The sequence below is a fragment of the Myxocyprinus asiaticus genome, chromosome 15, assembly GCF_019703515.2.
Source record: "Myxocyprinus asiaticus isolate MX2 ecotype Aquarium Trade chromosome 15, UBuf_Myxa_2, whole genome shotgun sequence".
Taxonomy (NCBI): domain Eukaryota; kingdom Metazoa; phylum Chordata; class Actinopteri; order Cypriniformes; family Catostomidae; genus Myxocyprinus; species Myxocyprinus asiaticus.
This window is the reverse complement of record NC_059358.1, coordinates 9,462,695-9,489,558: the sequence shown is the minus strand read 5'-3', so window position 1 is coordinate 9,489,558 and position 26,864 is coordinate 9,462,695. Positions and strand designations below refer to the sequence as shown.

The 26,864-nt window shown below is 36.6% G+C and overlaps 1 protein-coding gene across 5 annotated transcripts in view; it reads right to left on the bottom strand.

Annotated features, from left to right (window-relative positions):
* Positions 1 to 26,864, bottom strand: part of LOC127453450 (dual specificity tyrosine-phosphorylation-regulated kinase 1B-like) — a 93,430-nt gene that overhangs the window by 36,769 nt on the left and 29,797 nt on the right. For 3 of the 5 annotated variants that reach the window (XM_051719797.1, XM_051719798.1, XM_051719796.1), the window contains one exon: positions 8,750 to 8,911. The exons of 1 other annotated variant lie outside the window; for it this stretch is intronic. The gene's annotated coding sequence lies outside the window, so the exon portion shown is untranslated. The remainder of the gene's footprint in view (positions 1 to 8,749; positions 8,912 to 26,864) is intronic. One more of the 5 variants, XM_051719799.1, reaches the window with a different exon arrangement.

The following is a 26,864-nucleotide window of genomic DNA, read 5'->3' as shown; positions in this document are numbered from 1 at the left end:
AAGGGAGGAGGTCGATGGTGGTGCAAAATGAGGTTAACCATGCTGTCATTTATCCTCAATGACTCCACAGAAGCCATTTATGCAGGGCCGTAACCACAATATACTTTGAGGGGGACAAGTCCCCCCAATAATTTATATCCTTGTTGCTGTTCTGCTGCAGTCCATTATGCACCGCTGTTTAACTGTCATTAAGTTGTTGCAGGAATAACATAATGGTTTAAAAAGTTTAATTTTTAGCATGCTCATTATTCTAACACCGTTTGCCAGTGTTATATGAGATAGCCAATCAACTCGATGAAGGCTGGACTCAAGTTTAAGATGCTAAGCGGGAACCTGGATTATTCCAGTGCCACGCATCAGCAAGCAGTTCAGGTTAAGAGTGTTTGTGTCATGTAAGATGTTAGTATCTAACTAAACATGCAATATTTGACCACTGTTTTATGATTGAAATTTTGTAAGGACCAACAGTAATTTCCAAGGGTGCAAACTATTCACCATTTGGCAAAATTTGCTGTTTTGAATTAAAAATATGTCACGTACAGTACTTGATTTGTATGTCATTCATAACTGTGAATGTGAAAACATTAACGGAGCCGTTTTCAGCAAATCAGGCTTAAGACAGAGCGAATGTGTGTATATTGTAAAGGAATTGAATGAATGTGGTAATCTGGCCACCTTTGAAGTAGCTTTTTAGAAATGTATTTTGTAATTGTCTGAGAAAATTATCTATATGAAAAGAAGTAGAGCGTTATCATCCAGATCAGAACTAGAACATGGGAAGAATTGTGACTTCTATTATGCTTTAAGGTTTTGGCAAGGACAGTGTCATATATTTTTAATGCAAATATTATTAGGTAATAATTAAAAATTCAAGATTTTCTAAATAATTTCCTTACGTCTTTAATTAATTCTGAATTTTGTACAGCATCTCCTAAGTCTACTTTTAAAAGAGACCATTATATTTTGAGTGTCTCGTCAGGTTTGTGCTAAAAAATTAGCCACCAGTTAAAGGAATAGTTCACCTAAAAATGGAAACTTTTACTCACTCATTTACTCACCCTTATGTTGTTCAAAACCCATATGCTGGGTTTTTTCTTGGAACATAAAAATAGATATTTTAAGCAGATCTATTCAATAGAATAACGGTTTATAGTGAGCAGGAGCTGTCAAGCTTCAAAAAGGACTATAGTATAGTATATACTATAGTAGTACTATAAAGCACTATTAAAAGTTCAGTATAGACATCATAACAGTAGTAAATATGACAAGTGCACTATGTTCCAAGCTTTCTGGGGCCATACAACAGCTATGTGTTGTATGGACTACTTTTATGGTATTTTTATAATTATTTTTTTTCTTTGGACCTTGACAGCAGTGTGCAGTCGTCAGTATGAACTGTTTTTGTATGGAAAAGAGCAGCATTAGGATTAGGGCTGCACCTAACGATTATTTTGATAATCGACTAATCTATTGATTATTAGAACGATTATTCGACTATTTGGGCGATTATTGCAATGATTAATCATTAGCTCTTAACCGACTATTCAGCTTGTGCTCTAACTTAAAAGGTTGTATTAAACGTGCTTGCTAACAATAAAGAGGACAAAATCATCTTTTAAAAATATCTCGAAATGACATTCACTGAATTAAAGAGAAAAATACTTTTTATTAAGTTTAATTCAGTAAAAATTTCACTATAAAAAAATCCTATTGTTATCAAGTGTATTTGTCTTTTTTTTTTTTTAATTTAAAATTGTCTAAAAATCCTTAAAACAAGATACATTTACTTGAGAAGCAACATATAAGATATTTAGACTTGCTTTAAGAGAATGTATCTTAAATATAAGTGTATTTTGTATATAAGTGTATTTTTTCACTTGGTTATACTTCTGCGAGTGCAGTAAAGACTAAAACTTATATTCAAGATCTATTCTCTAAAAGCAAGTCTAAATATCTTCTATGCTTCTCAGGTGAATGCATATTTTTTTTTAAAGGATTTTTAGATATTTTAAAATATTTGTATTTTTAATATTATATTCAACATTTTCAGATAAAAAAATAAATAAAAAAAATGTATTCTGCAGTATAGCTGTAAGTAAATGTACATTGTTTTAAAGGAGTTTTAGATATTTACATTGGAAAACAAGCCAAAACAAAAACAAATAAAAAAATGTATTTTTTTGCAGTGTATAATGGGGTGATATAAAAAGATTAAATCCATCTTTAACTCACAAAAAATCAAACTCTCTCTTATCAATAAAGCTGCATTTTACCAATTTTCTTAACGATAAGAAATCCACAGTGACATATATTATGACTCAATAAGTTGCCATCACGTTATAATCTAGCTGCATTAAGCGCGCACACTCGAGGGATGAACGTCCCCGCAACAGAGTGTACCTCAGCCAGGTGCAGTTTCAATCTCTCCCCCTTGGATCGGGACACTTCGCGCAACTCATAGAAGAGGTGCTGACCGCACAGAGAAATGCCAGTTTCCTAATTATTTTAACTTTAATAAAGCTATAACGCATTAAATAGAACTGCATTAAAGATGTAACGCCGGGGTGTTTCCTTTAAAGACGCTCGACACGCAAGTTTTTCTTAAGCTGATCGCCAGCTCCAGCTCTGCTTATTCCACAACAAGAGTGCTTCTGTATTTACTTATTTTGTATTTTTGCATTATAATTCCCTCATACTTTGCGATCTACATCACCTGAAGCTGTTTGGAAAGTTTAGAGTGCGTCTGGACTGTGAGTTGCAGTGCTGCTCTTGTGTGCAATCATTAGAGTTTCATATGATCTTATGTTACGTTAAGATCAAACGACTATTCGACAATGAAAATTTCGATAACGTCGACTAATCGTTCCAGCCCTAGTTAGGATTATTGAAGAAAAGATTCTACTGGGAGGAAAAAACGAGAGACAACCTGAGGGCAGTAAATAATTTCGTGTGTTTTCTTTTTGTTAGCCAGCTGACACAGTCATGTCACTTTACAGATATATCCATGATGAAAAGATATTCAAATTATATTCATCTTTTCTTTGAGACAGCACAGAAAAGACAGAAAAGATGACTGAAACAGGCAAATACAGACACAGTGTTTGTCTTGTACTGTGTGAACTTTAAAAATGCATGTATCTTTTAAAACCAAAAATTATAACATTTTGGGCCTTTATCGCATTTCAAGCCTTTATTCAAAAATGTATTGCATTCAGCGCCTTTACTATATTAAAGGGTCATGAAACACTAAATGTTACCAGATATGTATGTGTTACACATATGATAGAAGACAAAGTAGGTATCCATTATTTTAATATTTTAAGATGAAAGTGGTTAATTTAGGAATTTTTTGCGCTATTTTCGTCTTCCGGGTTTAAAATCAACATCGAGTCAACGTCACACGATGTGACGTGTCCCTGTACTATAGTGCATCGTCGCATCATCAGTGTCTCATAAATATTAATGAGACTGCGTGGCCTTATCCTAAGAGAATGGGCTGTCTCATGAGTATTCATTAAACCATGTGACAAGCGCTTCAAACTCTCAAGAGCCTCAGTGTCAGCTGACAAAGTTGACAATACCGATGCGAGTCCCCCCCACCTCGCGCCGTTGACAGAGGGACAGGACAGTCATTCAATCATTGCCAAAACCTTTTAAATGTTCGTGCAGCACGCATTTATTAACATGAGTTTTTTGAGATATGCGGTGAGGTGGACTGTCACTGACTGAGGCTTATTTGAGACACGGTTTACACTGATTGTCCCAGACACACAAACCCTGTCGATCCATCCTAAATGTAAGTGTGTTAACCAATCTAAGCACTTATATTTGTGAATCAACGTCTTGGAATAAGTCTCACAAGTTATTTAAGTGTTAAAAAAACATTCACATATTTTTAATACAGAGTACATATGGCTTGGCATTTACTTGTGCATTAAATTACAGATATAAAATGACCAGTGTGATTCTGTGTACTGTAAACAGTGTATACTTTATTTGTGCATTGTGTTATAAGCAATTGTGAGAATCTTTGATGATGTTAACTGCATTAGTGAAATAATGCTGAGTAACTAGATCAGACAGTTGTGTTCCTTCTTCCCTCACTCCGATGGATGTATCTTTTGAGAACTCAACTGTGCTGAAACAGGTGGTGTTGTGATCCTTAAAGGGAAAAACGGATGGCGTTCAACATATTTAGTTAGACTTTAACTTTGCCAGCTATACAAATCTTACAATTTGTCATACTTCATCCTGCTATTTAGTAAGAGCGGGCATGGGCAATTTAGATGACAGATTGCTTCCCTTTCTCCCTTGCCCTGCCCCACCCCACCCACAAGGGGAGGGAGGGGCCCTTGTTCTCACAGCTGTCCACACCCAGTTGAGTTGCATTTTTCGAAACGGTTGTGAGGTGGACTTGAGCTGAAAGAGGGCTGTTTCATGACCCTTTAAAGGACCAAAGAGGACCATTATATTTGTGACCTCAACACCCGTGATCCCCCACCCCCAAAATGGTTTGGTCTCCCCCAATGTTCAAGAGATGGTTATGGCCTTGCGTTTATGTGCATCTTTTCACGTATCTTTCTCTTACTAGATCGAAATGTCTGCTTTCAATCAGTGATATGCAAGTGTGTAATTTTTTTTTTTTTTTTTTGTCTTAAAATATCATGTAGTCACATAACAATTAACCTCGCCCAATTTGGAATCATGCGCAAGTCTATTTTATATACATCGATTTTCGTTCAAGCAAACAGAGAAAATTCACACACTAGTTCAAGATCAACATTTTAATGGCAAGTAGATGGACACTCCCAAACGAACTAAACAACAGGCAACTTCAAAGCAACAAAAACAATAAAATAACTAATGATATTCATAGCATTCACTTTGTAAAATTATAACAAGCAACAGCATGTGCATTTAATGGGCTTCCTTGATTAAAATTAACTACATGTGCACAAAATAATTAGACGTGCTTAATATGTTTAAGAAAATGCGCTAAAATAAATTTGGGGACACTACAATACTTTGCTGTCAAACCTCAAAAAACCTAAGTAAAAACAGTGCGCACCCCTCTGACAGCTGCGGCACCCCCCGTGCGTGTCACATTATTATTGTGGTGTGTAAAGCATAAACGCACAGATAAACGTCTACGTGTACAAGTGAGCAGGTTCTTGAGAGGAAATGCAACTCGGTTCCAATAAATCACCTTTGCAAAGCTCCCAGACACCCGAGATTAAAAACGCAAGGCGAAGATTCCGGGACTCACGTGCCTTGCAGCAAAATTCCACCCGGCAACTACACATTGTACCATGGTAACAGCGCTGCCATTGGTTCCGGGTGCGTTTTGAAATGACCAATGGGAGGGCCGGCCGCGGGTGATGCGTGTTGCTAGGTAAACATGATGCAGTGGGAAGATACGGTAGTCAAACTTCACTGAAGAAGCTAGCAAGCGCACAAGGAACGGCGGGGTAACACAGCAGCGAATTACAATTACACTGCGGGGAGGTTGCCGGGGTTGTGTTTCAGCTCTGCTCACGCTAGAGATGGGGTTTTTTTTTCTCCATTTCAAAGTGTGCATTACAGAGATACATGTGTCTGTTCGGACACATGCAAGTTAAATAAGGCAACAAATATGGGTTTTCCCACTAGGAGCAGAAGATGAGGACGGCATGCTGACCAAGACAAATCATATACTCTTCAGAGCTTTTATTTTCAACCTCCCTATTGACAGGCAGAATTGTCCAGATATACATCACAGCACTCCCAGCAAACACTTCCCATTGGCTTGTCCACCAACAGAGAAATATTTACAACTAAGTAAAAATACAGGGTGATGTCTGACCTCTTAGTCCCTAAATATGTAAAACAGTCACTTGTGTATGCTTTCTTTGGACCACATCTATTCATTATGTCCAAGTGCACTATAACAAAACATAGCAATTTTGGAATGAACACTTAAAACAGGTGGGATACAGAGCATTCATCTTGCAATATTCCTTGTAGAGAGGGGTAACCACCCTGTGTGCCATCTGCCACTCAAATTACACACAGTGACATTAAACAAACAAAACTAGTCTCAACATTTATTTCAGGACACCTGAACCTCTAAGTTACAAGTAAAATAAGTTTTAGTGCTTTTAAATAGCTTTTCAGTTAACTTTTATCTATACAAGAGAGACCACCCGATCTCTATTTCTGTGCTCAAAATTAGTAAGTGTTTTAGGGCACAGTGATGCACAGGATATGAAGCTGTAGCTTAAAAAAAAATGAGAAAGAAATCAAAACAGAACAGTTACCCTCATTACACTTAAGTTACCAATGACAAAAATGGCCCAATGTTGCCAGTGCCATGGAAGTTCTGCCAAGAATCTTAAGAGGGGGTAGAGTCAAGTTTACCATTACAGAAGTTTGAGGTTTCATCCATAAATAGGTTGTATGAGATGCCATGCTTGGAATGTTATGGATATGAACCCTAAAGCTGTCCAATGCTTTGGCCATGGCACCAGCATTTCAAATCACTCTGTTAAGTCACAGTTAGTGCTGTGGAACAAAATGACTAAACTGCCATCACAAAAACAACATTAGACTTTCTTTTTTTAGAATTCACAAATCAGTTTAAGGACACAAATGTTGGATTAATGCCAGAAAGTGATATAATACTGTACACTAAAAAAATAAAATAATTTAGCCTTTTTCTTATTCACAATGTATTTTTTTTAAATTGCCATCAGATTGAATTCTGTAATCTTTAACAAAATGCAATAAATAAAACATAACATTTTATTTAAAGATAACTCAATTCAATTTGATGGAAATGTATGAAATTGAAATGCATATATCATAAAATAATTTGAGTATATATACTGCATGTGTGTGTGTAAGTATATATATATATATATATATATATATATATATATATATATATATATATATATATACACACACACACACACACACACACACACACACACATTACATATACACCGATCAGCCACAACATTAAAACCACCTGCCTAATATTGTGTAGGTCCCCCTTGTGCCGCCAAAACAGCGCCAACCCGCATCTAAGAATAGCATTCTGAGATGATATTCCTCTCACCACAGTTGTACAGGGTGGTTACCCGAGTTACCATAGACTTAGTCAGTTCTAACCAGCCTGCCTAGAATTTACTCCAAATGGTACCAAAAACAAAAAACATCCAGTGAGTGGCAGTTCTGTGGATGGAAATGCCTTGTTGATGAGAGAGGTCCAACAGAGAATGGCCAGACTGGGTAGAGCTGACAGAATAGCATTCTGAGATGATATCCTTCTCAACACAATTGTACAGAGCGGTTATCTGAGTTACCGTAGACTTTGTCAGTTCGAACCAGTCTGGCCATTCTCTGTTGACCTCTCTCATCAACAAGCCGTTTCCATCCACAGAACTGCTGCTCGCTGGACGTTTTTTGTTTTTGGCACCATTCGGAGTAAATTCTAGAGACTGTTGTGTGTGAAAATCACAGGAGATCAGCAGTTACAGAAATACTCAAACTAGCCCATCTGGCACCAACAATCATCCCTGCGATCATCTAATCACCCAATCGTGTGGCAGCAGTGCAGTGTATAAAATCATGCAGATACGGGTCAGGAGCTTCAGTTAATGTTCACATCAACCATCAGAATATCAGTGATTTGGACTGTGGCATGATTGTTGGTGCCAGATGGGCTGGTTTGAATATTTCTGTAACTGCTGATCTCCTGGGATTTTCACACACAACAGTCTCTAGAATTTACACAGAATGGTGCCAAAAACAAAAAACATCCAGTGAGCGGCAGTTCTGTGGACGGAAATGCCTTGATGAGAGAGGTCAACAGAGAATGGCCAGACTGGTTAGAACTGACAAAGTCTACGGTAACTCAGATAACCGCTCCGTACAATTGTGGTGAGAAGAATATCATCTCAGAATGCTATTCTGAGATGGGGATTGGCGCTGTTTGGCAGCACGAGGGGGACCTACACAATATTAGGCGGGTTGTTTAAATGTTGTGGCTGATCGGTGTATATGCATTCATCCATACTGTACACACAAAAAATATTTCAGTCTATTTTTAAGATTCGCAAACATTTCCATCAAACTGAAATGAGTAATCTTTAAATAATCTACATTACTTTAAATTATTTACGTTTAATTTAATACTGAACATTATGCCTTAGTCATAATATGTATATTTTATTAAAGATTACTCAATTCAGTTTGATAGAAATTCATCATACAATTATGAAATGTTTAAATCTTACAAAATAGACAGGGTTTTTTAATTGGTAATATATATATATATGGTAATATAATCTTATTTTCTCATCGGTATGCTCACACATTTCACTTTCATAACAACATTCCATCAAATTGAAATGAATAATCATAAAAAAAAAAAAAAAAAACATTTTATGTTTTATGAATGTAATTTTGTTAAAAACTGCCCAATTCAATTTTATTGTATGAAAATGTATTTAGGAAATATAAATGCATAAATCTTAAAAATAGGCTAAAATATTTTTTGAGTGTATCATATCTAATTTCCGTAATACTTTTATTATTTTAATGCATATCTTTATTAATATAATATATGGGGGTGTTAAAGTAATATTGATTGTAACTTTATGAATGGTCTCACAAAGATAAAAAAAAAAAAAAAAAAAAAGAAGTGATTATTGTCACATCATGATATATTAAAAATAAATGTTCTGGTAAGAAAACACATATGTACCTGATAATCAGGAAGAGACAAAGATTGACAGTATCTGTCCACACGTGTCAGTGCACTTACACCTGACCCTTTCGTGGAGTGAGATGCAGGAGAATCCCCACTGTTAATCCCTGATGGGCCTTGCCCCCACTCTGCCCTCCCTTCCACAGGATGACCTTTCACCTGAAAACCACATATATAACAGTTACACAGATAGTCAATGAGAGACACAGCCAGGGCCTAACCAGTATCACCATTTTTTTGGCGCAGTTATGTACACTTATTTTATTCTGTGTGTGATTATATTACAAAGAGTTTACTGCTTTAATGCATGCATTTGGGTGCTCTAGATGTTATGCTAGGGAAACAATGGAGGGATTAAGGGTTATTCCGTTTCTTAAGGGGTTAAGAAGAGGTTGTAAGTGAGATCTGGTAGCACATGGGTCACTGATGTCAACGGTAGCCTCGAGGTAACGTCACAATAAGCAGCAAGATGTACAAGTTACCAAAATTAACAAAGCTAAATTACTACATGCTATGTACACCGATCAGCCACAACATTAAAACTACCTACCTAATATTCTGTAGGTCCCCCTCGTGCCGCCAAAACAGCGCCAACCCGCATCTAAGAATAGCATTCTGAGATGATATTCCTCTCACCACAGTTGTACAGGGTGGTTACCCGAGTTACCATAGACTTTGTCAGTTCTAACCAGTCCACATAGAATTTACTCCGAATGGTACCAAAAACAAAAAACATTCAGTGAGTGGCAGTTCTGTGGATGGAAATGCCTTGTTGATGAGAGAGGTCAACAGAGAATGGCCAGACTGGTTAGAACTGACAAAGTCTGCGGTAACTTGGATAACCGCTCTGTACAATTGTGGTGAGAAGAACAGCATCTCAGAGATGTGGGTTGGCACTGTTTTGGCAGCACGAGGGAGACCTACACAATATTAGGCAGGTAGTCTTAATGTTGTGGCTGATTGGTTTACAACTTTATATACTAAAATGGAAAAATCTCATATAACAGTATATAACTGGACTGTTAATATTAATGCTTTACCAGAGATTAAGAGAAAAATGCATGCATAGGGCTGTGATTGAATAGAAGTTAGTGGTGGTCCCTCCTCTGCTGCCTCTAGTGGTCAAGCCAAATAAGTGCATGAACCCTTAGAAGGTGGGAGAGAACAGCCTTTACAGAATAGAACATAGTGAATGACTGAAAGAAGGGCAGGAAAGGTGTTTTTAAACGCATAAATTGTTTCTGATAATGTATAATTGTCCCTAGCACAATGTCAAACCTCGCTATACTTTGAAAAGAGAGAAAACAAAGTAGCCTTTCACTGTCAAAAAGCATTCGCATGACCCCCCCCACCAAAAAAACATCTTTAAAAAAAAAAAAATAGGAAACTCATGCCATGTCAAATGCATCCTTCTGTATTTTGTGTACAACAGCATCATCAAATTATTTTTGGAAGTAGGCCTTCAGTTGTAAATTCCTCAATGGATCCCTACAATTCTGGACTTCCAAAAATAAAGAAAAAAAAGAGCAGTAAACAGTTCCGATAAGGTCTGTAACAGTTTAAGATGAAGTGCACAAGATTGTATTTAAACTTAATTAAAACTTAAGCTTTAATTTGTTCAGAGCAATGATCAAATGGATTTCAAATGTGTTTAGTTCTGAAAGCAAACCTGGCCATCTATACTATTAGCCTAGTGGTTTGGCTGACGTTTCTTTTGTGACTATGCAAAATAACAGTTCACACAGACACAAGAGTTGATGAACACGTGATATAATGGCAGGACTGGAATAAACTAAGGCCACTGGATTTGCCTAAGGACAAACCCATTAAAAAAATCCATCTAAAACACATTAAAAATATCTCCCCATTACAAGGCATGGGTGCTATAGACAATCTACTTCAGAGGAAATGATGCCCAACGTGAACATTTCCTACAAACCTATGAAAGCTGAACTGCTTTGTCTTTTTGTCTATACACGTTTTTATCTAAACATCCAATACTTTTAGAAGTTTTAATGTTATTTGCAAAGCAAAATAGGCATATACCTTTAGAATTACTAAAAAAAGAGTTTATATACTTGAATTTTTATTTAACAGATGTCTTTTTTTCTCATTGTTGTATATACATGTATGTCACACTCTTGTATCAGTTACATTATACAAATGAGCATCAAAATAAACAGACATTATGCTAGGGCTGCATGCTTATGACAAAAATCATAACTGTCTTTAATTTCCACTGATATTGTGATTACAATGAATAGAATTTACATTAAAATATTTATTTTGTGTGGGGCATCTGCATGCAAAATTGTTTACTATCAAAAACAAGCTGAGAACTGTGCTCCTTATTTACCTTATTGCTGTTTTATACATCAGTAAATAAAGACGAAAAAATAAAATATGGCAGAAACAATGATTGGAAAGACGTCAGAGATGGGCAGTCTGTCTGTGTCTGTTTTGGAAAAAGAGTTGGAGGTAAATAAAACATAGCACAATGTCAAATACAGTGTTCAGACCATATATTTATTTGTTAAAAATTATTTATTTTTAGTCTATTACAATAAAACACAATTATGATCAAATTGTGGCTTCCCATTCTTGTACATAAAGATGCATGATAAAATGTGATTGGCTAGAGCAGTTCGCCATTGTCGCTGCATCGTTCACACTTCAAGATCATTTGCCGATAATATCAAACATGCCTGAAAATATTGCAGTGTCTGTCACAGCTCAAGACTGGCTCAGATCACTTTGCTGAACTTCTCATACTTAACAAGCATAGGTGACCGTAGCAAACACCGATTTGGTGGTGATTCAGGGGTTTTGTCTAGGGATGCACCGATCGCTCTGATACTGACGTTTTTAACCGGATCGGGTATCGGTCCGACGAGCTCAATCCAAATCCGATACTGTGTGTTAGTGACTGTCCTTACTGTCAAACTACAAAAATGGCAAAAAGAACCAAAAAAGCACCATTGAATTAGTCTATATGACTCATTCAGTCTCTTGAAGACATACGATAGCTTAGTAAATCTCAAAAGGCTGTGTTTAATAAATAAATACACTGTATAGTCAGCATACGCCGTGCGCTTTAGTAAATGAGCAGTGCTCTGTTGTGTCACGCACATACGTAGACAACACGCGCGGGCTGATGACGTGCTACTGTTGCAGCTCTCAGAGCGGTGGGCAAGGTAAGCACTACATAGGAACAAAATTTCAGATGTAGATACTCGATAGTTTGGTTCGCTTATACCATGCATTGAGACCGGAACTGGAGAAGCAATTTATACGATTTTTAATTAAAAGCATATTAAACTACCGTGAACTAGCCCACAAACATACTCACATTTTTCCTGTAATGTTCCACCAAAATAAAAGTCCCAGGGTTTTAAAGTTGAGAAACTATGACTGAAATACACTACTGTTGTATAATATTTTTTTGTTTTGTTATTATTATTAATATTATTAATAATAAGTATTTTTATTGTTATTTTTATATAAAATTGCAATAATATTACATTGAAAGGGTTCCAAATAATAACTGTGTAATAGAAAAGTGGACTGATATCTTACTACAACTGAAGTGAAAAAGAAAAAATGATATAAATCAATTTATGTTTAGATACAAGATACAAGAGAAATTCTACTGAAAACTTTCACTGGAATTACTGTTAATTTTGCTGCTGCATTATCCAGTAGATTATTAAAAAAAGTTTTTCTTAATAGGCAACACATTATGTAATTGTTTGTTTTTCTTTTCTCAATTGTATAATGAAATAATGTGTAGGCAAGGCAAGTTTATTTATAAAGCAAATTTCACACAGTGGCAATTCAAAGTGCTTTCCATAAAAAAGTTATGTCAAGAGGTTTGTGTTTCTTTACATATAAAAGAGTACCCACAATCAGTTCCACACATTGAGGTATAGACATTCTAACTGATCAAGAAAACAAACACTGGTATCGGGATCGGTATTGGCCGATACTGAGAGTTCAGGTATCGGAATCAGAAGAGGAAAAATGGTATCCATGCATCCCTAGTTTTGTCGCAGACCTGGGAAATCTGTCTGAGGCTTAAGCAACACAATAAACAAAACTGTTATTCAACTTTTGAATCAATTTTAACACAAAGCGAGCAATGGAGATGGTGTTCCCCATGTCTGCAAAACACAACATACGAATATTTTGACACAACAGAAGACCTAAATTGAATGCTGTAATCGAAATTTCACGATTAGTTCATTGTGGAAGCTGTAATTGTAATCTCATCATATTTCTAAGAATATGATAGTTAGTATACTTAGTGTGTATTAAAATGTAATGATAGTAAATTAATTACAATAACTAATTGCTGAACTTAACTGTATGAACACATTTCACACAATATTTACAAAATAAAAATATTAGAAAACAAACTATCCACTAACAGACAGGTACATTTTGGAACTGACACCAAGAGGAATAATCATTTCTGTTAATCAGCCAACCAGGCAGTGATTGGCAGAAGCAGACAATCTCAAAATGGCTTAATATCGGCTGATTAATCACTATAGTAATAATATATCTTACTCTTCCCAAAACGTCTACAGAACATACTTTTTTTTAACCATTTCGGTCCCTCTTAATTTGTCATTTCTTTGTCAGTGGCAGTCACATAAGATAAAAGGACAAAGTTGGCTATATTTGCCTGTTGGCTTTCATAGATGTAATCACCTAGCAGAAGGTGGACAGCATGTGGTAAAATAAGGACCTGTCAGTGCATGCAGGAATCATTTTTATACGGCCAAAATCTCACATTCGGGGCTGGAAACCAAATACAGTATATTATGCTTAACTTTTTCCTTATCTCTGATATATAATATTATCATTTTGGCTGAAATAATGTTGCAGTGTTATTGAAGGATAATGAATTATCAATTTCGATTAAAAAGATTACTGTTGCGTCAGTCAAACCAGGTACACAAAGGCAAATAACTGATCCACACTAAATTAGTAGCATAAAAATGCTCAAACAGCCCTAAAAAGCACTGAATCTCCATTGAATGATCTTATGAAAAAGAGCATCCTCTGTAAAGCATATGCAAATAAATGTTATAATCACAGTTTGTTATAATTTAATAAGACATGATTTCACAGAATTGCAATAATATAGCAGCATATTCTAGCCTCAAATACACAAAAGCCATCTGAAACATTTAACTTATACTTTAGCCTGTGTCAGTGTGTAGCCTATTTTGGGTAATGCTCATATGTATATCATTAAAAAATATTAAGTAAGGTAGATCAAATGTCACTGATAGCTGAAATAGGTTTAAAGCATACCATTAAAAGATTTCTTGGATGGTTATCACACAGGTGGTTTTTTAGACCAACACTTCTGAAACTACCAGGTCCATTAAGTTGACAATTGACCTCCACCCCACCCGTTTTTGGACATAAGAGACAAAAATACCAATAACATTTGTACTCTGTAAAAACAGCAATTCTTAGACCTCAGTCCACATCATGCCCCTCAGTCCACCTCTCCAGCTCTTCCTCCTCTTCTCTCTGCCCGTCCTGTTCCTCCTATACTACGCATACGATGTGATTAAGCTTCTGTTAAGCCAGGCATAATCTCTAGAAGCTCTGGCTATTTAATTCTTGCTGTGCCAGCTTAGAGCAGTCATGGAGCCTGGAAAGGGGTGTGTGGAGGCATGCAGGCAGGCACACAGACAGGCACTTTGGCAGTCACAGTCAGTGCATGAAGAAGTCTCGCACTCCCACAGTGACAACAGGCCTTTTACATGGAGCCTCAGAGCCTATATTAACCATAGGCCTTGAAACAGTCATGTTTCAAATATAGGCTACTAAGACACACATTCAGGTGTTTTAAGCATTGTGCTGGCACATGCTCAATTCCAGATGCATGCATGTGCACAGACAGATAGCCTCTTGCATTCAAGTGATGAAGCAGACAGACAGACTGACGAGCTTGCTAATGAATTCATTTGGATGCCACTTTGAATCCAAGCTTCTAACAATTTGTGGAACCCATTTATGCAATAAGGATTTATCTAGGCCAATCCAAGTGCATGCTGTCTAAAGGTAGGCCAGAACTAGGAACACAAAAACCACAAGAAGTCACAGATCTTTAGATCACCTAAGGTCCTGTTTACACCTGGTATTAGCATGCATTTTGAGCGATCCTAACATAAGTGGTCAAGGAAGACACATCGCCGTGGATTTTACCTTAATAATAACTTAGGATGTGGAAAAGGCCAATAACCGATTAATCAGCCAATATTTATTGTTTTTTTTAAATCAAGAATGATACATTTCTTAGCCTTCCCTAATTATGACGGGCACAGAGGTTGAGGCTACAAGTGTCCAAACTAAATAAAATTTCAAAAGCATTTTATTGCGCAACCAAAATCCCAACACTTTAAACAAGGCCAAAATAAACTGGGGACTTTTATTTTGAAATGATAGAGACATGCCTTTGTTATAATGCTCTACCTGTAAATATTTAAATTAAGCTTTTATAGCCTATATATTCACCAGCTGAAGAGTTTTACATACATTATATTGTATATAAAACTGTACTGTTGTCTTAGTGCAGTGGTTAATTGACAGGCGAGTAGGCGGTGCTTCACTGCTGTTTGAACCCATTAGAACGGATGAGCTTTTACACTACGATCCCAATTTGGTCACATGCGTTTTCAACCACCTCCAAATGTAGCTGAAGCAGACAAATAACAAAATGTTTTGAACCCCATTTACACGTCTTTAGTGTCCTTCTGTTTCAAATGGATCTTAATACCAGGTTTAAACAGCCGGTAGAAAAAAATAAAAATAAAGAAATCTAGGTAAAGTAGCCCCAAATGAGACGTATGAACCTAGCGGTCAACTGATACAGGTTTCTCAATGGCTGAAGCTAGACACACTGAGTAAAGGCTGTGAGGCTGAAAAGTCTGTGTCCCCCCACTGTTGAAAAAAAAAAAAAAAAAAAAAAAAAAAAAAAAGAATAAAATCATTTTTCTAGTGAAATAGGCTAAAACAAATTTAATTATAGCAATTAAGATGTGTATATATATATATATATATATATATATATATATATAGGCTCAAAAAAATCTCAAATTGGCAAAATATCAGCAGATGAATCTGGTCTATCACTAGATGAAACTGTGCATATGATGACGGCCTACCTGATGGTGAATGTTGTGGCGACTATGCAAGAGTGGTTTTTGGACATGACACAATTTTACATTTTTCTCCATTATAAAAAGGCTGAGAGGTTTATAATTGTGGGCCCAAATGAAAGTACAGACAATTTCCTACATTTTCAGCAGTGATTTGGGGGGGGGGGGGGTCTGTGGAATTGACATAAACATGGTAAAATGTGTTAAACACAGTTTAATTTAACAAGTTTTGAGTGCTACACTCCTATTTTTACACTCAAAAAATTATTTATGGAGGCTGTTCACTTTATTTAAACAATTAATTTTGATTTAACACCATTGTATCAGGTTTCTTGTTCAAACACGACTGCATTGTGTTAAACTGACTTGAATAGGTGACTCTTTGTCTTAACTCGATGTGTTCATTTTGAAAGAGCTCGTTTCAATCAAGCTCGTTCAAAAAGTGCAACTGGCAGCAGGAAGTAAACAGTTAAGACGTAGTCGGCAGCAGTCATCAAGTGTTTCCATTTGAAAAGATCAATTTGATGTTGAGTAATTAAATTGGCATTAATTGTACTGAGTTTGTTAACTCTATACTTTATATATTTAAATAAATATATAACTTGACCAGATTGCCTTCTTTAATAAGTACAAACAACAGTTATTGTTTTTTTTTTAAATTTTGTTGTTTGTCTTGCATTGCCCTATATTGTCAAAATACAACGTATAATGGCAATTAAAAAGTAAAGAACTTACTGTGTATTGACAGAATCAGTTAACATTTTTATGTGATGTGCAAAGCAAGGTACATTAAAAACATTAAAATATTGATCTGGAACAGACACCTTTATTGTCGTGCATTTTAATTTGGACATAATATCTACTTACTGAACCATACACGAAAAAATCAGTTTGCATGTATTTAAGGTTTACATGCATGTAGCTTCTAATAAGAGGAGTTTTTTTTTTGAAGAAGGAATATACTTCTGTTCAAACATATGCTTATGATTGGATGCTGTCTCTGAGCGCGCACTTTTCCTCCATCAAGATGTTCACTGCTGTCCGAGTGGATTCAAAAGTAAGTAATCTCAAGTTCAATCATAACTTCTTATTATTTTTGTAATACGGGAACTACACAAATATTAAATTTAGATGTATCTACATAAACATCCCAAACAGTACTTAATGTTGGAAGAAGACATGCGGCAAGTTGCTGGTTTAGGAAACTGAAGTAACCTCTTAGTTTAACTTCAGTTTAATTATGATATTTTGGGATATATAGAATACATAACGAACAGCGACAGATATCTTAAGAATGTTTTGTCCGTCTACAGGATATTATTTTAAATGATACAGCATGTGCTTAACTTAAGCAGCTTCTCGGTGTATTGACAGAGGTACAATTCTACATTTTACATGCATTTTAACATTGAGGAATTTTTGTTTATTGGAATTAGCCTGTGATTCTTTAGATTAAGTTTATCTTTTATTTTTGTTAAGGTTACTGTTGTGTAATTTAACTGAAAGACTTATATGCTATTCGCTTTTCTCCCCATTCTAAAGAATATTGAGAGCTTATGCTACCTTCACGTGCTATCGGAATTATCGTAAATACGAGTTTCCCACTCGGAAGTTGCACATGAACTACCCCTCAAGTCGTAATTCTGACTGGGAAACTTGGAGATAATTGTGATACCCCAGTTTCTGAGATGGGAGGAGTCGTAAACTTTCAACATGGCGGAGAAGAGTACGGTTTCTGTACTCAATGACAGGTTTTCTACATTTTTCTACATACAGCTAATTGTTAATGCTTGCAGTTTCTGTCAAATTCATTGTATATCAGTAACCATTTCAAGCATTTTGTACATTTTCACACCGTGAAAATAGCTTGTATTTGACCAAAATTCCATTATTGTCAGCAAGCTAACTGAGTGATATACTGTGTCAAAATAAAAGTTCCTCAAGAAATATGCATGAATGAACCTGGCGTCGTATATGTTTCCTGTTTTTTCCGACATACAAATCCAGTTGTTAAATCCATGTCTTCTGAAGTGATATAATTAGTGTGGGTGAGAAACAGATTAATATTTAAGTCCTTTATTACTATAAATCTCCACTTTCACATTTACATCTGAAAGCCTGTTCAGTTTCACTTTCACATCTGAAAGTGTAAGTGGAGATTTGTAATAAAAAAGGACTTAAATATTGATCTGTTTATTGTATCTGAAGATATGGATTTAACCACTCGAGTCTTATAGATTACTTTTATTCTGCCTTTTTGTGCTTTTGGAGCTTCTCACTTGCATTGTATGGTCCTACAGAGCTGAGATATTTTTCTAAAATCTTCATTTGTGTTCTGCAGAAGAAAGTAAGTCATAAACATCTGGGATGGCATGAAGGTGAGTAAATGATAAGAGCATTTTCATTTTGGGGGGAACTATCCTTTTAAAGAAGATTTTCTTCCATGGAAGAAATAAAGTCATACAGGTCTGGAACAAGTGAGTAAATAATGACATAATTTTTTGTGTGAACTATGCTTTTATGTAGGTGAAATTGAAACAGATATTAATTAATTGTTCTTTAATTTTGCCACTTTTTTCTATTTCTGTATTTCAGGGCTGAAGATTCAGAAGAGCCAAATGTTGGATATTCACCAGTTGCCCTGTTAACAGCGGTCAGAGAACTCACAGGTGCTGCAATTTAGAGGTGTGAATCTTCACGTGCCTCACGATTCGTTTACGATTCAGAGGGTAACGATTCGATTATAAAACGATTCTCGATGCATCACAATGCATCTTGTTCTCCAATTATTTTATTAATAATGAGCAGTTACCGTTACATATGAATCTGTGGCAATGGATGTTCAAGAATCGCAGGTGATGGCCACTCGGCTGGCGTTACGCATCGACTCCATCACTCTAGATTTTGTGTCACTGTACAGAACAGGTATAGCGGTGTCTGTGAAAAAACTCTGAGAAGGGATTCTGTATCTCGGCTCCATGGTATGAAGGAGGGAGCGAAAGCAGGTGTTTTCCACGACCGAGTAAGGGCGGAGATCCTTTGCAATAAATGTGGCAATGGACTGTGTGATCTTTGCCCTTTCGGAGTCCTGAGGTAAATTTGATACCATTGCTTGTTGTATTGTTGGCTGATTAGCTGTGTTTTGCGGGGTTGCTGCTAACTATAGCTCTGGGTGAAAAAGGGAGATGTGATTCCTCGTATTTGTTGTGTTGCCAAAGTATTTAATCTTGGTTTGATATGTCTTGCACACAGTCTATTTTTCTACTTATCTTAGTAAAAACCGAAATGTGCCCAAATATCTGCTTTCAAGAAGTTAGGTGCATTTTTAAGCACCGGCTGCAGCTCTCCCTCTGCCATGTCTCCTATCTACGAACATCAGACACAAGTGCTTTGATTCCGGAGGACATAGGCAACTTTTGTATTAATATTTAATAAGACTACTTGCTTTATTTAAAAAGAGTACAGCATATACTGTATATGATATTTATGCATCGATGCAGAATCGTTCACGTCAGCATTACGATGCATCGTAATAACGATTATATTCCACAGCTCTACTGCAATTCACTACAATCTGGTCAGGAATTTCATTGTTCTTGAAAGTGAAGTCATCACCCACCTGCCCAGGCTTTTCAGATTTCTTTTTACGTTTGGACTAGTTTATGCATTGGATCCGAGTTACCCAAAAGAGTATTAAAGAAAGGTGGCTTTATAAGGTTTAAACGTTGAAGGATGTGCAACACTAATGCAGCTGTATACAAATTATCCTGTCGCTGTCAAATGTGCGGGTTTTTTTTTTCAGTGTTGTGCCTCATGTTTGTCAATAATTGTACCTTGTCGTTTAATATTAGCAGTTGCAAAACATTGAAGTAATACTACTAGCACATTTCGAGTCACCTAAAATTATATAGTTTAATAAAGTTAACATGGCTTAAAAAAACAAGTTAATAGAAAGCATATTCATGATTTCAAAAACATATATTTTTTAAGTTGTATAAATATATTAAGTTTGCAGAACTTAAAATTTTGAGTTGTGGTTAATTAAAATAAACATGAGTAATTGCATATTTTAATTGGACCAAAATCATTACTTTTAATTTATAGTTTCTGAGAAAAACAAGTTATACATACTTGAGACTTAGAAAATAGAATGAGAAAATAGAATTTTCATTTATAACTGGCATTACCTAGTTCTAGTAACTTGACCTAATCGACTTCATCTAATGTGATATAAATATGTAAGCTAAACAAGACAAGAAGGCTTAAATGTAGGAGAACATAACTGATTTAAGTTAAACGAACAACATTATTTCAAGTTAAACGAACACCATTCATTTATGTTAAACTAACACCATTCACATTCATTTATGTTAAACTAACACCATTCATTCAAGTTAGTTTTACATGGTCCATTTTATTGGGTTTAAATAGATTCCGTTTTGTTAAAAGAACTTGTTACAATCACGTGGAACCATTGCCCGTGATTGCATCACGTTCAGCCAAAATGTTATTTTTTTTTTAGAGTAACTGAAAGTGTAATCAAACAAAGCAACAACAACAAAAAAAAAATTATAAAAAAAAAAAATTCACACAAGGATCATCCTACACAAAGAAGATACACAATCTTCTTCCACCAACTAGGGGTGAAAAACTGGACGGTTTCTTTGGAAGCAAAATAACGTAACTTTAATTAAAACAAGGACCAAATGTTTTGCGAATTCCACCATTCCATTTGGTATCAGACTTAATAGTAGAGCTGTTATTGACAACTGATGATTGTACTTTTGAGTATGTTTAATGTGTCTGTAAATGTGCTTTTATATTTGTCTTTTTAATATTTTTATGTATTTTCTGCATTAATTCAATCATGGTGTTGTTAAGTAGAAAGGAAAATAAAACTTCAACTTCAACATGTTTAATTAACAAAGTTTGTGAGCAAATACAGATATACGATTATCTGCCACTACCGAGTTTGGTGGTTCTACATTTTATGCTACCTTGATTTAAAAATCACTGATAATTAATGGCAAAACTTAGAAAGAAATGTACATAACTTTGTTCTTTATGTCTCTACGTGTCTTTTATGTTTCAGAGTAACTGGGCTCAGTTATAAACAAAACACTGAAACAAAAAGCACATAATTAACTTATAAACATTCTGAACTCATTTCAACTGAATTGTGAATAGCCTCTGGCTAGGCTTACACTGAATTGGTATGTTTCTTAATTTTTTTTAATGTTCTTAATTCATTTTAATTGAATTTTGAATGATTCTGAAGCTCATTCCTTTTTAGCTGAAGCAGCCTCCGCTTTGGCTTTAACAGACTTGTCATATTTCTTGCAGTTTCGAGCTTTAAGGTGATTAATCAAATCAGTTGTGTTAAAAGTTTTAACTGTTGTTCCACCTCTTGAAATTCAAGTGTGCAAAACTTACAAATTGCAACTCTGTTGGCACTGCCACCTATTTCAAAGTAATTCTACAAAAGAGACATTTTCTTTCACACAAGGCACGAGATGTAGGTTAATTGTCCGACACATTTTTTCACCACCTTTTGTCAGGAAATAACTGGCCCTGATCATCGGCTGTATTTCAACAAATCGGCCTATTTCCAAAAGTGCAAATAATTGACTATATCCCCTGATACCGATGTTTGGCCGATTCATCAGTGCATCTCTAGGCATTTGTAAAACTTTGAGAATGACAGGTATTCACATTCTGCAGAAATCTGCAGTTTTGCATGCACAGATTATTTCTGTATGGTTCTCATTTAAGCCCCCTTGACTATATTGTTACCCTATCTGGAGAATAGCATAGGATTTATAGACAATTGGAAGAGTTTTTTGGGTAGACCTGACCTGCTAAAGAGAGACGGACTCCATCCCTCCAGGGAAGGTGCCGCTCTCCTCTCTAGAAATTTGGCTCATAGTCTTAATAGTGATAGTATTTGACTAACTGGGGCCCAGGTCAGGAAACAGACAGAATGACCTAACCATCCATCTACAAGCTGCCATGAGACATCACACAGGTCAAATAAACTACAACACAGAGAATTCATCACCTACACTACCGGTCAAAAGTTTTGAAACACTTGACTGAAATGTTTCTCATGATCTTAAAAATCTTTTGATCTGAAGGCGTATGCTTAAATGTTTGAAATCATTTTTGTAGACAAAAATATAATTGTGCCACCATATTAATTTATTTCATTATAAAACTAAAATTTAATTAAAAAAAAAAATAATAATAATTGATGACTTGGACCAAATAATAAAGAAAAGCAGCCAATAAGTGCCCAAATAGATGGTAACTCCTTCAATACTGTTCAAAAAGCATCCCAGGGTGATACCTCATGAAGTTGGTTGAGAAAATGTCAAGAGTACATGTCTGCAAATTCTAGGTAAAGGGTGACTACTCTGAAGATGCAAAAATGGAACTGTATGGGATTATAAGCAAGCAGGAAACCGCGCACCCTGAGGCCGCGTTCATTGTGACCGGGGACTTTAATAAAGCCAGTTTCAAATCAGTCGCACCAAAATATCACCAACATATTAGTTTTAACACACGAGGGGACCGGGTTTTGGACCATTGCTACTCTCCCTTCCGGGACGGCTACAAATCCCTCCCCCGCCCACCATTTGGCATATCGGACCACTCTTCCATTCTGCTTCTGCCCGCTTACAGGCAGAAACTGAAACAGGAAGCACCCACCCTCAGAACGATCCAGTGCTGGTCGGACCAATCAGACTCTATGCTACAAGACTGTTTTGATCACGCAGACTGGGAGATGTTCCGGTCCGCCTCTGATGATGACATCGAGCTTTACGCTGATAGCGCAACGTGTTTCATCAGAAAGTGCGTAGAGGACGTCGTTCCAACCAGAACAATACGGATCTATCCGAAGCAGAAACCTTGGATTAATAGCGATGTTCGCGCGGCACTTGATGCGCGGACCTCCGCTTTTAATTCCAGGATCGTGGAGGAGCATAAACTAGCCAGTTATGCTTGCTATCAGATCAGCAAAACGTCAGTACAGGAACAAGATTGGAGGACAGTTTAACACCACCAACTCTAGAAGCATATGGCAGGGAATTAACATCATCACGGACTTTAAAGGGAATAAAAACTCCGCCGCGAACACCGCTGCCTCTCTCCCGGATGAGCTAAATATTTTTATGCTCGTTTTGAGGGAAATAACACGCCCTCGCGGAGAGAGCTCTCGTGGTCGAGGCTACAGAGGTTAGTTCACTCTCCATCTCTGTAGCGGATGTAACCCGATCCTTCCGACGGATGAATATCCGCAAAGCCTCGTGTCCAGACGGCATTCCGGGCCACGTCATCAGAGCGTGCGCGAACCAACTGGCTGGTGTTTTTACGGACATTTTCAACCTTTTCCTCTCTTTGTCTGTAGTCCCCACATGCTTTAAAACGTCCACCATTGTGCCTGTTCCAAAGCAATCCAAAATAACTTGCTTAAATGACTGGCGTCCTGTTGCTCTGACCCCCATCATCAGCAAATGCTTTGAGAGACTAATCAGAGATTACATCTGCTCTGTGCTGCCTTCCTCACTTGACCCATTGCAGTTTGCTTACCGCAACAACCGCTCCACTGATGATGCCATTGCATCTACAATACACACTGCTCTCTCCCACCTGGAAAAAATGAACACTTATGTGAGAATACTGTTTGTAGACTACAGCTCAGCATTCAACACCATAGTGCCCTCCAAGCTTGATGAGAAACTCCGGGCTCTGGGCTTAAACAACTCGCTGTGCAGCTGGATCCTGGACTTCCTGTCAAGCAGACGCCAGGTGGTTAGAATAGGCAGCAACATCTCCTCATCACTGACCCTCAACACTGGAGCCCCACAGGGCTGTGTTCTCAGCCCACTCCTGTATTCCCTGTACACACATGACTGTGTGGCAACACACAGCTCCAATGCCATCATTAAGTTTGCTGATGATACGACGGTGGTAGGTTTGATCACTGACAATGATGAAACAGCCTACAGAGAGGAGCTGCACACTCTGACACGCTGGTGTCAGGAGCACAACCTCTCCCTCAACGTCAGTAAGACAAAGGAGCTTGTGGTGGACTTCAGGAGAAGAGATAGAGAACACAGTCCCATCACCATCAATGGAGCACCAGTGGAGAGAGTCAGCAGCTTCAAGTTCCTGGGTGTCCACATCACTGAGGAACTAACATGGTCCATCCACACTGAAGCCATTGTGAAGAAGGCTCATCAGCGCCTCTTCTTCCTGAGATGGCTGTAGAAGTTTGGAATGAACCGCCACATCCTCACACGGTTCTACACCTGCACTGTAGAGAGCATCCTGACTGGCTGCATCTCCACCTGGTACAGCAATAGCACAGCCCACAACCGCAAAGCCCTGCAAAATGTGGTGCGAACTGCCAGACACATCATCGGAGGTGAGCTTCCCTCCCTCCAGGACATATATACCAGGCGGTGTGTGAAAAAAGCTTGGAGGATCAGAGACTCCAGTCACCTGAGCCATGGGCTGTTCTCACTGCTACCATCAGGCAGGCGGTATCACAGCATCATGACCCGCACCAGCCGACTTCATGACAACTTCTTCCCCCAAGCAATCAGACTTTAGAACTCTTAATCTCCCATGATCAAACACATCAGCACTGCACTTTATTAATCTTATATCTCACTGTCATAAATTGTGTTATTATTCTATTATATTCTCTCTTAACAACTTACTATCAACCGACAGCCTGAATGTCAATACAGTACAATACAACCTACTGTACATTCTATATATACTTTTTGTTTTGTATAATGTGTATTCTATATTGTGTGTATTGTATACTGTACATTGTATGTTACTATTTGTATATTGTGTTGTGTGTAATTATGTGTATATTAGATTTTAAATTGTGTTGTAAATCTGATGTTTACTGTAAATTGGTATATGTCTTTATCACTGTCACGACTACTATGTTGCTCGGAACTGCACCCAAGAATTTCACACACTATTGCACATGTGTAAATGGTTGTGTGACAATAAAAGTGATTTGATTTTGATTTGAAATATAACACAGTTTTGATTTATTTTGGATTTTGTTTAGTCACAACATAATTCCCATAGTTCCATTTATGTTATTCCATAGTTTTGATGACTTTACTATTATTCTAAAATGTGAAAAAAAAGTAAATAAATAAATATATATATAATGGAATGGAGTGTTTCAAAAGTTTTGACCAGTTGTGTATATATCATACAAACTAACAAAGTTTTTGGTGTTACTCAGAGGACAGGATACAAGTTTAATACTTTTGAACTATTTATGCTTAATGTGACCATCAGATATAAACAAAAAAATCTCAGTCATCTTTTGCCCTTGCTACAGTACACAGATCACCCAGGCCGTATTCTGATTTCCTTGGTGAATTTGCAGATTTTCTATCAGATCAAGTAGTTACTGTGGATAGAGCTTTAATTGTTGGTGACTTCAACATTCACATAGATAATGAAAATGACACATTGGGATTAGCATCTATCGATATTCTCAACTCAACTGGAATCAGACCAAATGTGACAGGACCAACTCATCGCCATAATCATACGCTAGATTTAATTCTGTCATATGGAGTTGATGTTCTGCCACAGAGCGAAGACATCTCAGATCATTACCTTGTCTCTTGTATGCTGCGATTAGCTAATGTCACTCAATCTACACCACACTACTGTTCAGGTAGAACTATTCTTTCGACCACTAAAGATAGCTTCACTAATAATTTTCCAGATTTGTCTCAAATACTCAGTAAGCCAAAACGTCTAGAAGAACTTGATGTAATCACAGAAAATAAAAATAGTCTTCTCTAGCACTCTTGATAATGTTGCCCACCTTCGATTAAGGAAAATTGAAGAAAAAAGCCCCGCACCAGGGTAAATGATCACACTCATGCTCTCGAGAGCAGCTCAGAAAATGGAGCGCAAGTGGAAGTATACAAACTTAGAGGTATTTTGAGGTGCATTTAAGGATAGTGTCTGAAGCTACAGACAGGCACTAAAAACTGCCAGGTCAGCATATTTTAGCCAGGGCTTGACATTAAGGATTGTCATGTGCTTGTCCTTTGGATAAGTAAATTGGTCATTCACTTGTCCGAGTAAAAAAGGAAACATTTTTCAACTGTGGAGTAAATATAATTTTTTTCAGAAGCAATATCCTCATCAATATTATTATTCAGTCACTTGTTTCCCAGCAAGACATGATACAATCATGTACCAACTTACATTTACATTGTTGTTCTTGGCAAATCAAATAACAGGTAATTAAAAATGACAGTTCATTCAGAAATTAAAATTCTGTCATGATTACTCAACTTCATTTTGTTCCAAGCCCAGAGAAGTGAGAAATATAAAGGAAATACAAAAAGGCACAATGTTAGCCCCAGTCACCATTCACTTTCATTCATCTTTTTCCATACAATGAAAGTGAATGGTGACTGAGACTAACATTCTGCCTAACATCCCCTTTTGTGGTCCATGGAAGAATGAATGTCAAATGGGTTTGCGATACATTAGATGAGTAAGTTATGAGAGTATTACAATTTTTGGGTCAACTATCCCTTTAAGAGTTCAAGTCAATGCTCACCAGACTAAAGATGACACAATGCACTGAAAGTTAACATATGAAATCTTGAAAGAGGGGACCTGCTAAATCAGTTACGATGTTTATGAACAGCCTATATTTTATATATATATATTATATATATATATATATATATACAGTTGTGCTCAAAAGTTTGCATACCCTTTTGTAATAAATGTACCATTTTTAAAGAAAACATGAGTGAGCAAGCAAAACACATTTCTTTTATTTCTTATGGGATTCATATTCAACTGTAGGTTATAACAGAATGGCACAATCATAAAACAAAACATGGCAACAAAGAAAAAAA